The sequence below is a fragment of the Panthera leo genome, chromosome D1, assembly GCF_018350215.1.
Source record: "Panthera leo isolate Ple1 chromosome D1, P.leo_Ple1_pat1.1, whole genome shotgun sequence".
Taxonomy (NCBI): Eukaryota; Metazoa; Chordata; class Mammalia; order Carnivora; family Felidae; genus Panthera; species Panthera leo.
Window position 1 is genome coordinate 68,467,382 of NC_056688.1, and position 13,681 is coordinate 68,481,062.

The window sequence follows — 13,681 nt, forward strand, 5'->3', positions numbered from 1 at the left end:
CAGTCGGCCATCCCCCCAGCCATGGGCACCCCCCACGGGTCATGCCCCTCCTTTCCATCTCAGTGCTCCTGGGCTCTGGTGGGATGCACAGCTTGCGCTCCGGGCTCCTGCTGGGGAGGGGCAGGTGTGCAGAGTCAGGTGCAGGGGTGGGTGGGGCTGCTGCCAGAAGTCTGAGCCAACTAGCTTGCCCCCAGGAGGCCTGCTGGTGAGGCCAGGAGAAGGATGAGAACGATGAGAATATGGATTTGTCAGAGCGAGGGAGGGAAAGCCAGCTGCCTCTGTGAGAGCCTCTCCAGGTTTTTGTGGTGCAAGCTCTTGACTGAGCTTAATGAGCGGCACCTAGAATCAGCTCTAGGTAGTTTCGTTGGAAACATCTTCGCCGCAGGCATTTTCACTGCATTACTAATCAACCGTGAGGCAGTTTTGCAGTAAAAGATAAAATAACTGGCTGGCTGGTTACATTCCCTCATTGATGAATCCACTGCCTTTGGCAGAGTCGACGTATTGAATGAAGCTAGTTGTCAGTTGGGTTTTATTTCTCCATGGACACAATTCTCACTTTTATGTTACAGTAGACCCTGCTCTCCTCTTTTTGCGCTCCAGGGTTTCTGTTACCTGTGGCCAACCGCGTTCTGGAAGCAGATGATCCTCCTTCCGACATAGGGCCAGAAGGTCAATAGCAGCCCACCGGGTCACGCTGCCTAGGTCATTCACCGCACTTCATCTCATCACGTAGGCGTCTTATCATCTCCCATCAGCACAGGAAGAAGGGTGAGTACGGGACAATAAGATATTTTGAGAAACACACATTCACATAACCTTTATTACAGTATAGTGTTATAATTGTTCTATTTTATTATTGTTAATCTCTTACTGTGCCTAACTTATAAGTTAAACTTTATCCTAGGTGCGTATGTCTAGGAAGAAACAGTACATCCGGGGGTTCAGTACCCTAGGGGGTCTTGGACTGTGGTCCCTCGGGGCCAAGGGGGGACTGCTGTAGGTAAATGTCAGCTAGCCTTTACAGTGGTCTTACAGCCGTCTTAAGACGGTGGATGGTAACAACTACAGAGATCACTTTGATAGAAGATCTGGTGATAAAGCTTCCTGGAGGCGTGAAATAGAAAGTAAAAGGCCAGACTGCACGCTACACTCTGCAGGACAGTGAAAACGTACCAGTCCCCACAATAGCAAAGCTCAGTTACAAGTACGTTAGAGCCTTAGCCTTTCTTCCCCATGCCCAGAACGAGCAGCCCAGAACCATGCACAACACGATGCAAGCGTGTATCCTAGTGCTTGGAAAACTGATACCTCTCTTAATGAAGGAAGAAATTAATTATGAATTGTATTAATTTTTTTCATGTTTCACTATATCCTTAAAATTTTTTTTTTAATGTTTATTCGTTTTTGAGAGAGAGAGAGAGAAAGAGAGAGAGAGAGAGAATGAGCGGGGGAGGGACAGAGAGAGAGGGAGACACAGAATCTGAAGCAGGCTCCAGGCTCTGAGCTGTCGGCACAGAGCCCAATGCGGGGCTTGATCCCACAGACCATGAGATCATGACCTGAACCGAAGTTGGATGCTCAACCGACCTAGCCACCCAGGTGCCCCTCATTATATCCTTTTCAGTGTCCCTCTTTTAGATTTCATTATTTTATCTTCATAGCAGAATTGCCTTCCAGCAAACTAATTTTGTGGCAAGGATGCTCATGGCAAAATGCCAGACATGCCGAGAAATCCTCCCTTTAGGAGGCTGTAAAACACCACTTGGACTTGACTTTCATCTCGCCCAGCTGCTTACCAAAGCCTTCCTCTTTCATCTTCGAGGGCTTTAATTGGCAGGTCTGAGCCCAGAGAACTACCTCGGGAGGTGGCGGAGGCCTGGCTTGAAGTCGGCCTCCCCAGCCCCTCCCTGTTCAAGTCACTGAAGTCTGCTCCAACCCAGAGCTTACGCAGAGCAGGTCTTGAGGAGCAGCAGCCTACCACCAGTTGGGGGGCTGCTACTCAGCTGTAGACTTTGAATGGATGGTGCCTTGTGGCCTATGTTCAGGAATTCATGTAGTGCACTGCTCAAGGGCGTTACACCTAAGGGGCATCTTCCACATGGTAGATCCACACTAACTTATGTGAGTGCATGCTGGATGGCACAGGGACTCTGGGTCGCCAGATAGGTATCAGGGAAGAGTTATCTTTGACCTCAACTCACGATGGCACTTGGGCCTGTGCATGAGCTCGGCATACGTGTGCGCATCCTATGATGCCTGCGCTCTGGCTGCCCTCTAGTGCCTGACTCGCAGGCCCCTGAGACTTTGAACCTGACATGGTTGCCTCACAGGGGGTGGGTGGGGAAGAGCGGGGTTTCCTGTGTCCCCAAGTGTGCCCCTGTGTTGTGTGTGCATGGAGCCAGTGCTGCTGTTCAGCAGGCAGAGTTTAGGTTGTTCAGAGATCTACTCACTCGACCTTTCTTTTAACCTGAGGAAGGGGCATCTTTTCCTAATTTGCGGGAAGGTGTCCCATGGGCCATGCAGGCCCTGCCCTGGTTCACAGAGACGCAGCCTTTGCAGCCACCGTCTGTGCAGTGAGGCCTCACCCTCCATGTCCCTGTGTAACGTTTCAGTTCTCAAGTAGCTCCCACCCTGCTCCCCGGGTCAGCCTTGACCTGGACCCTGATTCCACTCATCTCTGTCTCTTAACCCCGACACTGGACCCAGAACCCTGACCCTGCCTGGTGTCCACAGTGCCTCAGCTCACTACCTGCAACTCACCTGTCCTGCAAAAGCCTCGGCCAGGGCCAAAGGCAGTGTCCGCACTGCCTTTGGGAAGGAGTAGAGTGCAAACCAGGAGAGCCTTTAGGGGGAGGAACTGGGCAACATGGATGCACGTCTTTTGGGACTGTGATGCTGCTCTAGGGAATTTGCGCTTCAGAGAGAATCCACAATGTGTGCACAGATTTTGCCAAAGGTGTTAGTTGAAGCATTGTCTGTGTTAGCAGCAGTTGAAAATAACCCAAAAGTCCATCAGGAGAAGGAGTGACCGAATCATAGATTGTCCTTGACTTTCACACACAGGAGTGTTCCCAGAAATCCATCCACATGTCAAATGTTTGAAACTGGGACAGTAGCTTATTTTGAAAAACTAACAGTAGCTTTTAAAGTTTATTTATTTATGAGAGAGAGAGAGAGAGAGAGTGCTCATATGCCAGCAGGGGAAGGGGCAGAGAGCAAGGGAGAGGAAGAATCCCAAGCAGGCTCTGAGCTGTCAGCGCAGAGCCTCAATAAGACAAACTGCAAGATTAAGACTTGAACCAAAATCCAGAGTCAGACGCTTAATCAGTTAAGCCACCCAGGTGCCCCTAAGCTTTATAAAGTTGGAAATGATGTTAATATCCACGATTCCTCTCCCCCACCACTATTTTAAAAACATTATCAAATCACTGAACTTGCCTGTTTAGACACAATCTTGAATCACATGTGTCTGAGTTGGGGTTTCCCCAAAAGCAACACCTGAGACAAAAATTTGAGTGCAGGCAGGTGGGAAGTCAGGCTGCAGGACACGGAAGCAGTAAATGCTGAGGGGTGACGGTGAGGCACTTGTTGGGTCTGTTATGGTATGTCTCCAGATTTTGTATGTTTTTCCCTGAATCTCATTCTTTTCTTTAACCCATGAACCTACAGGCGGCAAGCCAATCCAAAGGGTGTTCATTTGAGAATAAAGATTCCCCACATGGTTTCTGATCTTTGTCACAGTTTAGTGATTAGGTGTCAACCTTTCTACTTTCCACGGCTCTTTATAAGATAGTAAGCATTGAATGCAATCTCCAAGTAAGTGCACAGGAAACAGCACTAGTGGCCAACACTTTTAAAAACACACTCATGTTCACTTTAGCCTCATTGCAATGGTATGGGGTAGATACCATGATGGCTGTTGGTAGTTTATAGATAAAGAAGTGGAGGCCCAGGGAGGTTCAGTAACTTGCTCGCGGACACACAGCCATTAGGCAGCAAATGTTGGCAGTCTTGCTCCAGAATGCTTGCTCCTAATCAGCCTATATGGCAATGCCTGGGCAACTGCTAGGAACAGTTGCTTAGCTGATTGGTAGAAGTCTGAATGTGGCATATGAAATGGAGTTGAGGGGTGTGTTAGTATTAACGTACAAAAATATAAGTTTTCAAATTTAAATATATCAACACCAGGGCAGTACCAAATGGTTTATGGCTGTAGCCGGTAGAAATCTTAGTCTATTAACTCGGGTGGGCTAGAAACATACATCTCATTATTTCCAGTGCCTGAGATGAGTTTTATTTTAGACATATCTCACTAAATGGGGGAAAATAATCCCAGTAATTGCACGGGCTGCCTTGACCCCTCTACTGGGGCCTGGGAAAGTGTATGGTGACGTATGTTGGTTGAAGTGGGATGGCGGTAAGGGTCGCAGAGAGAGGGCCTCCTTGCCATTTGTTACTGGGTCCCTTGTCCACACCAGCTCCTCCATCATGAGTCCCTCTGGGTGCGCTGGCTCTGTGGCAGTGAAAGGGCATCTCTCGAATGCCCTTGACGACCCTGAAAGCAAAGCCTGTTTCCTTCTGCTTTCTGAGATCTGCCCCTGTGTCTGTGTGTGACACCGTCCTTTCCCTCACCCACCCCTACACGAGGGGACTCTGCCTGAGAGAGGGAGGGGACAATGTAGTGCAGTAGACCCTGCTCCTGTCCTAGCTTCTCTCTTTCTCTTTTTCTCCCATCGAAGAAGTTTTTTTTTGTGTTTGTTTTGTTTTCCTTTCAAGAGTGAGAAAAACAGCTCCGTCCAGCGACTCTAGCTCCACATCGGGTGTATTCTCCATCGCCAATTCCTTTCTGTTGCTGCTGTTTTGGTTTTTTATTGTTGAATAACAAGCTACCCTATAAATTGGTGGTATAAAACATACATTTTAATTTGGTCTAGAGTTGTCAGATGAACTATGGTGAATATGTTACCTGTGTATATTTTATCCTTAAGTGTTAAAAAATTAAAATTTATCTTCAAATACTATATGTATAAAATTTAATCCCAGTTAAATTTGGATTTTAGATAATGTACTTTTTTTTTTTTTTAGTATAAGTATATCCCATGCAATACTGGGGATATACTTAGACTAAAAAATTACTCGTTCTTGATCTGAAATTCAAATTTAACCGGATGTCCTATCTTTTTATTTGCTGAATCCAGCAACCCTATTTTGGTCACTGTTTTGTGGGTCAGGAATTTGAGCAGGGATTGGAAGGAGTAAAGGATACCCTTCCATGTTGGGTCTTCACGTCCATGTCTGGTGCAAGGGTGCTTCCCAGCCTCACACTCTCTCTTCACATGAAGTCTCATCCTCCAAGGCTTTTCCATGAAGTTCGGGATTCTCACACAATGGCGGCCTCAGGATAGTCAGCCTTCTTACTAGGAGGCTCTGAGACCTGGCTCCAGAAACAGGAAACAATTGCTGTCAGTCTCTTCAGTCTTGGGTATCACAACCAGTACGACATCACCTCTGCCTTATTTTACCGGCAGAATCACAAAACCTGCCTGGCTTCACCAGGAGGGGACATAGACCCTGCTTCTTCATGGGAGCCGTGGCAAGGGATCTATAGTCATCTGTAATCTGCAGTCATCTGTAATCTGCCGCCTCAAAGCTTGAATGCCATCTGTGTTTCTTACATGGTCCATTTCCTGAGGCAATGATACCAACTCAGTTCAACAGCTGTCTGATTAGAGGAAGGGTCTCAGAAAAGGAGAACATTCAGAAGGGTAGGGGAGACTTGGTTAGTATTTCAATAGGTCATCCCACCATACAACCAAAAAACTTGATAGGGTCGGATATTACATACAGATGATCCCTGACTTACAGTGGTTCTACTTATGAGTTTGTGTGTGTGTGTGTGTGTGTGTGTGTGTGTGTTTAAGTAAGCTTCACTCCCAGCAAGGAGCCCCATGCAGAACTTAAACTCGTGACCCTGAGATCAAGACTTGAGCCATCCACGTGCCCCTCAATTTAGGATTTTTTTTTTTAACTTTACATCGGTGTGAAAGTGACACACACGCAGTAGAAACAGTAGTCTGAATTGTGAATTTTGATCTGTTCCTGGGCTAGCGATATGACGAACCTGAAGCTTCCAGTCAACCACGCCATCACAGGGTTTAACAACCTATGCCCTCACAACCCTTCTGTGGTCATACAACTGTTCTGGTTTTCGCTTTCAGTACTGTGTTCAATATGTTACGCTAGGTAGTCAACACTTCATTATAAAATAGGCTTGGTATCAGACGATTTCGCCCAAATGTAGGCTAATGTTCTGAGCATGTCTGGGGTAGGCTAGGCGAGGCTATGATAGGTTGGTTAGGTGAATAGGCATATCTTTTTTTATTGTGCTTTGCTTTATTGCACTTCATGGATACAATGTTTGTTTTTTTTAAACAAATTGAAGGTTTGTGTTAGCCCCACACCATGCAAGTCTATTGGCACCATTTTTCCAACAGGATTTGCTCACTTCTTGTGTGTGCCTCATAGTTATGAGAATATTATAATTCTCATAATATTTTAAGCTTTTTCATTATTTATTATGGTGATCCATGATCAGTGATCTCTGATGGTACCATTGTAATTGTTTCTGGGTATTGTGAACCGTGTTCATATAAGGTGGTGAACTTAAATGTTGTATATGTTCTGACTGTTCCACTGACTGGCCATCCTCCCATCTCTCTCCCTCTCCCCGGGCCTCCCTATTCCCTGAGATGCAAGAATATTGAAATTAGCCCAGTTAGTAACCCTACCATGGCCTCTAGGTTTCAAGTGAAAGGAAGAGTCACATGTCTTTTTTTTTTAGAGACAGAGAGAGACAGAGACAGAGAGAGTGCATGAGCTGGCAAGGGACAGAAGGAGAGAGAGAGACAGACAGAGAAAATATCCCAAGCAGGCTCCACATACAGAGCAGAGCCTGATGTGAGGCTTGACCCCATGATCTTGGAATCATGACCTGAGCTGAAATCAAGAGTTGGATGCTCAACCAACTGAGCCACCCAGGCCCCCTGTCTCTCACCTTAAATCAGAAGTTGGAAATGATTAAGCTTAGTAAGGAAGCTGAGCTAGGCCAATAGCTAGACCTCTCACACCGAACAGTTAGCCAAGTTATAAATGAAAAAGAAAAGTTCTTGAAGGATATTAAAAGTGCTATTCCAGTGAAAACACAAATAATAAGAAAGTTAAAAAGCCTTATTGCTGATATGGAGAAAGTTTTAGTGGTCTGGGTAGAGAATCAAACCAACTACACCATTCCCTTGAGCCAAAGCCTAATCCAGAGCACGGACCTAACTCTCTTCGATTCTAGAAAGGCTGAGTGTGGTGAGGAAACTGCAGAAGAAAAGTTTGAGGCTAGCAGAGGTTGGTTCGTGAGGTTTAAGGGAAGAGGCCGTCTTTGTAACATAAAGGCATAAGGTAAAGCAGCAAGTGCTTATATAGAAGTTGCAGTGAATTGTCCAGAAGATCTAACTAAAAGAATTAATGAAGGTAGCTACACTAAATTACAGATTTTTAATGTAGACCTAACAGCCTTCTACTGGAAGAAGGTATCATCTGGGACTTCCATAGCTAGAGAAGAGAAGTCAGTGCCTGGCATCAAAACTTTAAAGGACAGACTGACTCTCTTGTTAGAGTCAAATGCAGCTGGTGACTCTGAGTTAAAGCCATTGTTCATGGAACATTCTGAAAATCCTGGGGCCCTTAGGAATTGTGTGCAATCTACTGTGCCTGTGCTCGATCAATAGAACAACAAAGCCTGGATGACAGCACATCTGTTTACAACATGATTTATGAATATTTTAAGTCCATTGAATATTTAATATTTGAGACCTGCTCAGAAAAAGAGATTCCTTTCAAAATATTACTGCTCATTGACAATGCACCTGGTCACCCAAGAGCTCTGATGGAGATGTACAACAAGACTCACATTTTCATGCCTGTAACACAATATCCATTCTGCAACCCATGGATCCAAGAGTAATTTTGACTTTCAAGTCTTATTATTTAAGAAACATATTTTGTAAGGCTGTAGTTGCCATAGATCGTGATTCCTCTGATAGATTTGGGCAAAGTCAGTTGAAAACCTTCTGGAAAGGATTCACCATTCTAGATGCCATTAAGAATATTCGTGATTCATGGGAAGAGAACAAAATATCAACATTAACAAGAGTTTGGAAGAAGATGATTTCGGCCCTCATGGATGACTTTTGAGGAGGGACTTTAGTGGAGGAAGTAACTGCGGACCTGGCAGAAAAAGCAAGAGAATGAGAATTCAAAGTGGAGCCTGAAGATGGAACTGAATGGCTACAATCTCATGATAAAACTTGAACAGATGAGGAATTGCTTCCTGAGGAGAAAAAAAAAAAAAGGGTTTTCTTGAGATGGAATCTACTCCTGCTGCAGAGGCTGTGAAGACTGTTGAAATGACAACAGAAGATTTGGAATGTTACATAAACTTAGTTGATAAGGCAGAAGCAGAGTTTGAGAGGATTAATTCCAATTTTGAGAGAAGTTCTACTGTGGGTAAAATGCCATCAAATAGCATTGTGTGTTACAGAGAGATCATTCATGAAAGGAAGAGTCAATTGATGCAGGAAACTTCAATGTTGTTTTATTCTAAGAAATCGCTACAGCCAGCCCAACCTTCAGCAGCCCAGCAACCTGATCAATCAGTAGCCATCAACACTGAGACAAGACACTCCACCAGCAAAAAGATTACGACTCCCAGAAAGCTCAAATGATGGTTGGCACTTTTTAGCAAGAAATTATTTTGTAATGCTTATTTGTTTGAGAGAGAGAGAGAGAGAGAGAGAGAGAGAGCAGGTGAGCATGTGCACAACTAGGGGAGGGGTAGGGAGAGAGAGAATCCCAAGCAGGCTCTGCACTGTCTGTGCAGAGACCAATGTAGGGCTCAAACTCACAAACTACAAGATCATGATCTGAGCCAAAACCAAGAGTCGGACACTCAACCAAGTGAGCCACTCAGGCGCCCCAAGAAATTATTTATTTATTTATTTATTTATTTATTTATTTATTAAAAAAAATTTTTTTTTTAGCATTTATTTATTTTGGAGGAAGAGAGAGACAGCAGGAGCAGGGGAGGGACAGAGAGAGAGGGAGACAGAATCCAAAGCAGGTTCCAGGTTCTGAGCTATCAGCACAGAGCCCAAAGTGGGTCTCGAACTCACGAACCATGAGATCATGACCTGAGCCAAAATCAGACGCTTAACCGACTGAGCCACTCAGGTGCCCACACAAGAAATTATTTTTAAATTAAGGTATGTACACAGCTTTTTTTTTTTTTTTTTTTTTTTACACAGTGCTATTGCATACTTAATAAACTATAGTATTAGGGGAAACATAACTTTTATACGCACCGGGAAACCAAAAAATTCATTCGACTCACTTTATTGTGATATTTGCTTTCTTGGGGTGGTCTGGAACTAAACCCACAGTATATCCAATGTGTGCTTGCATTTTTGACTCACAATATTTCAACTTAGGATGGGTGTATTAGGATGTAACCCCATGGTAGGTCAAGGAATATATGTAATGATTCAGAAAGATATTCATAAAATGTTAGGTGTAAAAATCGGGTTACAACAATGTGTTTACAGTATGATGTTTAAAAAAAGTTACCATATAAATATTGGATAACTATATGCAATAATATTGCATTATTATTATTGCATATTATATGCAATAATATTAGTAGTTTATCTGCAAAGGTGTGATTCTGGCAGATTTTAAGCTTTTTGCTTATGTATGTTTTTGGTATTTTATAAAATGAACATATGTTGTTTTTATTTTAGGAGTAAAAAGGTTATCATAAAACAAAACATAATACATTGTCCTCTGAATTATTCACCAGTTTGTTATTTGTATAAATTCTGTTGAGCATGTACCTGTTACTATTCTTCTAGTCTTTGCGGATTCCGCCATGGACAAGCCAGACGAGGTCTTCCAGAAAGCTTTTGGAGAGGGCATGTCACCAACACCTTGATTTTGGACTTCTAGCTTCCAGAATTTCGGAGAATAAATTTCTGTCATTTTAAGTCACCCAGGTTGTGATAATTTGTTATGTTAGCTCTGGGGCACGAATCTATCCCCTTTATTCCTTGAATCTTATTAGCCAATGATGTAGATTTCCATTTTGGAAATAGGCAGTCTAATCGTCTCCCATCTAAAGGTGGGGAAACTGAATTTCTGTTTAAATCTGTAGCTCATTCCAGACTCCACAGAGTGTGGCTTCTGTAGCAAAACCAGGAGTCAAACACTCGTCTCTCTCCCCACCAGGTTTAGGTTCTCCCTGTGATTCCCCAGCTTATAGACTGGGTTTCCAGCAGGTTTCTTAAAAGTTTTTTTTTTTTAATTCCAGTGAGTTAAAATACAGAATAGTATTAGTTTCAGGTGTACAATATAGTGATTCACTACTTCCATACAGCATCTGGTGCTCATCACAAGTGCCCTCCTTAATCCCCATCACCTATCCACCCATTCCCCCACTCACTGCCCTTCTGGTGACCATCAGTTTGTTCTCTAAAATTAAGAGTGTGTGTCTAGGTTTGCTTCTCTCTCTCTCTCTCTCTTTTCCCTTTGCTCATTTGTTTCCTAAATTCCACATATGAGTGAAATTACGTGGTATTTGTCCAGCAGTTCCTAGTAGGTCTCATGCATCTGTTTCTAAGATCATTGTTACCTTCCCTTCGCTGCAGTGACAAAACACCAGCCCCTGGAGACCTTTCCCTGGTAGGAGCTCCTCCTCTTGGCTAATGAAAAGGGAAGTGTCCTTGCATTAAGGTTGGCCCTGTTTTAAGATCAATGAGTCCCAGCTGGGACGAATGGACTGAGACAGCTGTTTCCAGGTGTGTTGGCTGCCATTTATATCTGCAGTAGCTGATAGGCCCTCTGTCTCATTGTATCGAGGCCAGGGTGTACCCCTCACTCAGGAAACCACAGCCCCTCCTCTGACAAGGAGAAGAGAGGCCTGCCATAGCTTTCCTTTCTTTCTTTTTTTCTTCAGACTTTAAAATGAATACATGCTTTTTGAAGAAACATATCAGAAAAGGTAAAGGACAAAGCAAACAACAAGAATTACTTATATAATCACCAGCTGTTTACTATTTCTACATATCCAGAAGGAAAAAAGTCTATGTATATACATCTGGTTGTGTTGCATGTACAGACGCATTCAACAGAATGCATTCGATGCATTCACACAGAACAAATTCAAGTGTGTTTAAAAATAAACATTTATCTATAGACTCTGCTCATGGAGAAATCAGGCCACTGGAACAGCTTTTGTACTCTATCCTAAGCGTTTCCCCAGGTTGTTAAAAATTCTTGGTAAATACCATTCTTAATGGTCACATACTAGTCTAGCGAGTGCATCACCACTTATTAATCATTTATTATCTGTTACTAAGCATTCAGATTCTAGTTTTTCATTAACTTAAAAAAAAAACACTGTTATGAGCATCCTTGATATATCTTTGTGTACATTTCTGATTATGCCCTTGACATGAACTTACTGGGTCCAAGGTTATAGACATAACTTTTTTATAGCTTTGCTGAGGTATGATTTACACAACATAAAATTCACCCATGGTAAGCGTATAATTCAGTGATTTTTAGTAAACGTAGACAATCATGCAACCATCCCTACGGTTCAGTTTTAGAACACCTTTATCACCCCAGAACATTTCCTCCTATTCCTTTGCTGTCAAACTCCCATTCGAGCCCCAGACAATACCCATCTGCTTTCTAGCTGTAGAACTGCCTTTTCTGGACATTTCCAATAAATAGAATCACACAATATATATTCTTTATTGCGTAGTTCCTCTCCCTTAGCATACTGTTTTTGTGGTGTGGTGATGTAGCATGAGTCAGGACTGAGTTCCTTTTTATTGCTGAACAGTATCTTGTATGGATGGACCACATTTTGTTTATCCATTCACCTGTTGATGGAAATTTGGGTTGTTTCCAGTTTTTGCTATGAATATTTGCTTATAAGTCTTTGTGTGGACGTTTTCACTTCTCTTGGGGAGATACCTAGGAGTTGGTCATATGGCAAGTTCATATTTAATTTTTTAAGAAACCAAAGTAGCTGCCACATTTTACATTCCCACCAGTGGTGTATGAAGGTGACACTTTAGTCACATCCTGGTCAACACTTGCCATTTCAATTTTAGCCCTTCTAATAGGCATATATTGGTGTAGCTTTGTGGCTTGAATTCACATTTTCCTAATGACTGTGATGATTGGCCATTTGTGTATCTTCTTTGGAGAAATAGAAAAGATTCTATTCAAACCTTTTGCTCATTTTTTAATTGGGTTATGTGTCTACTTCTTGTTCTTCATATATTCTGGAAACCTGTCCTTTATCAGATCTATGATTTTCAAATCTTTCTCCTGGTCTGGAGCTTGTCTTTCCTATTTGGTTAATGATGTTTGTTGAAGAACAAGATTTCTGAGTTTTGATAAAGTCCAATTTATCTTTCTTTGGGCGTCCCCTTTTTTGGTGACTTGTCTCAGAAAGCTTTGCCTAGCATAAGTTCACAAAGGTTTTCTCCTATGTTTTCCTGTCAAAGTTTTTTCGAGTATGATTTGAAAATGATTTTTAGTTTTTCATTTTGGATGTAATTCAAGGAATATGAAAAAATCAGAAAATATAGATAAGCAAATGGAAGAAAATACAGATCCCTCATAATCCCACCACTCAGACATAAACCACTACCAAAATTTTGTTACATACGTCTGTATTGGTTATCTATTGCTGCGTAACAAATTATCCCCAAAATGTAATAGCTTAAAACAGCCCACATTTATCATCTCAAAGTTTCTGGGGGTCAGGGATCTGGAAGTACTTTTCTGGGTGCTTTGTCTCAGGATCAGTCATAAGGCTGGGATCAAGGTGTCAGTGGGACAGTTACCTCAAGACCTGACTGGGAGAGAATGTCTCTCCAAGCTCACATGCAGGCTGTGGTCAGGCTTCCAGTCCTCGCTGGCTACTGGTGGGGGACACCACTTCCTTGCCATATGAGTCTCTCCATAGGGTGACTGGCAACATGGCAGCCGGCTTCCCTGAGGGCAAGAGAAAGAGAGGGGGGACTCAAATAGAAGTCACAGACTTTGTGTAATCTAGTCTTGAAAGTAACATTCCATCATTTTGTGCCTTGTTCTGTTCATAGAGGTGAGTCACTAGGTCTAGCCCCCTCTGAGGGGAGGGGATTATATGAGCACATAAATACCAGGAAGTGGGGATCATTCAGGACCATCTTGGAAGGCTGCCACATTGTCCTTCTTGTTCCTTTGAAGTTTTTCTTATGAACTAAGTGGCGAATCCTTCCCTGTGGAACATACAGATGCAGGAGATCCTTTCTAGACTCTACTGGGTTGGAGTCTCCATAGGTGGGAACTGCCTCTCTCTGTAAGGCTTTTAAAAACTCCACAGCGGGGCGCCTGGGTGGCTCAGTCAGTTGGGCAGCCGACTTCAGCTCAGGTCACGATCTCACGGTCCGTGAGTTTGAGCCCTGTGTCAGGCTCTGGGCTGATGCCTCAGAGCCTGGAGCCTGGTTCCGATTCTGTGTCTCCCTCTCTCTCTGCCCCTCCCCCATTCATGCTCTGTCTCTCTCTGTCTCAAAAA

The 13,681-nt window shown here is 43.3% G+C and overlaps 1 long non-coding RNA gene across 1 annotated transcript; it reads left to right on the forward strand.

Moving 5' to 3' along the window:
- The first annotated feature begins 210 nt into the window (after positions 1-210).
- Positions 211-10,034, forward strand: LOC122200316. The gene is made up of 3 exons (XR_006193791.1): positions 211-280; positions 604-771; positions 9,960-10,034. It is a non-coding gene; the product is annotated as an uncharacterized LOC122200316 (long non-coding RNA).
- Positions 10,035-13,681: the final 3,647 nt, after the last annotated feature.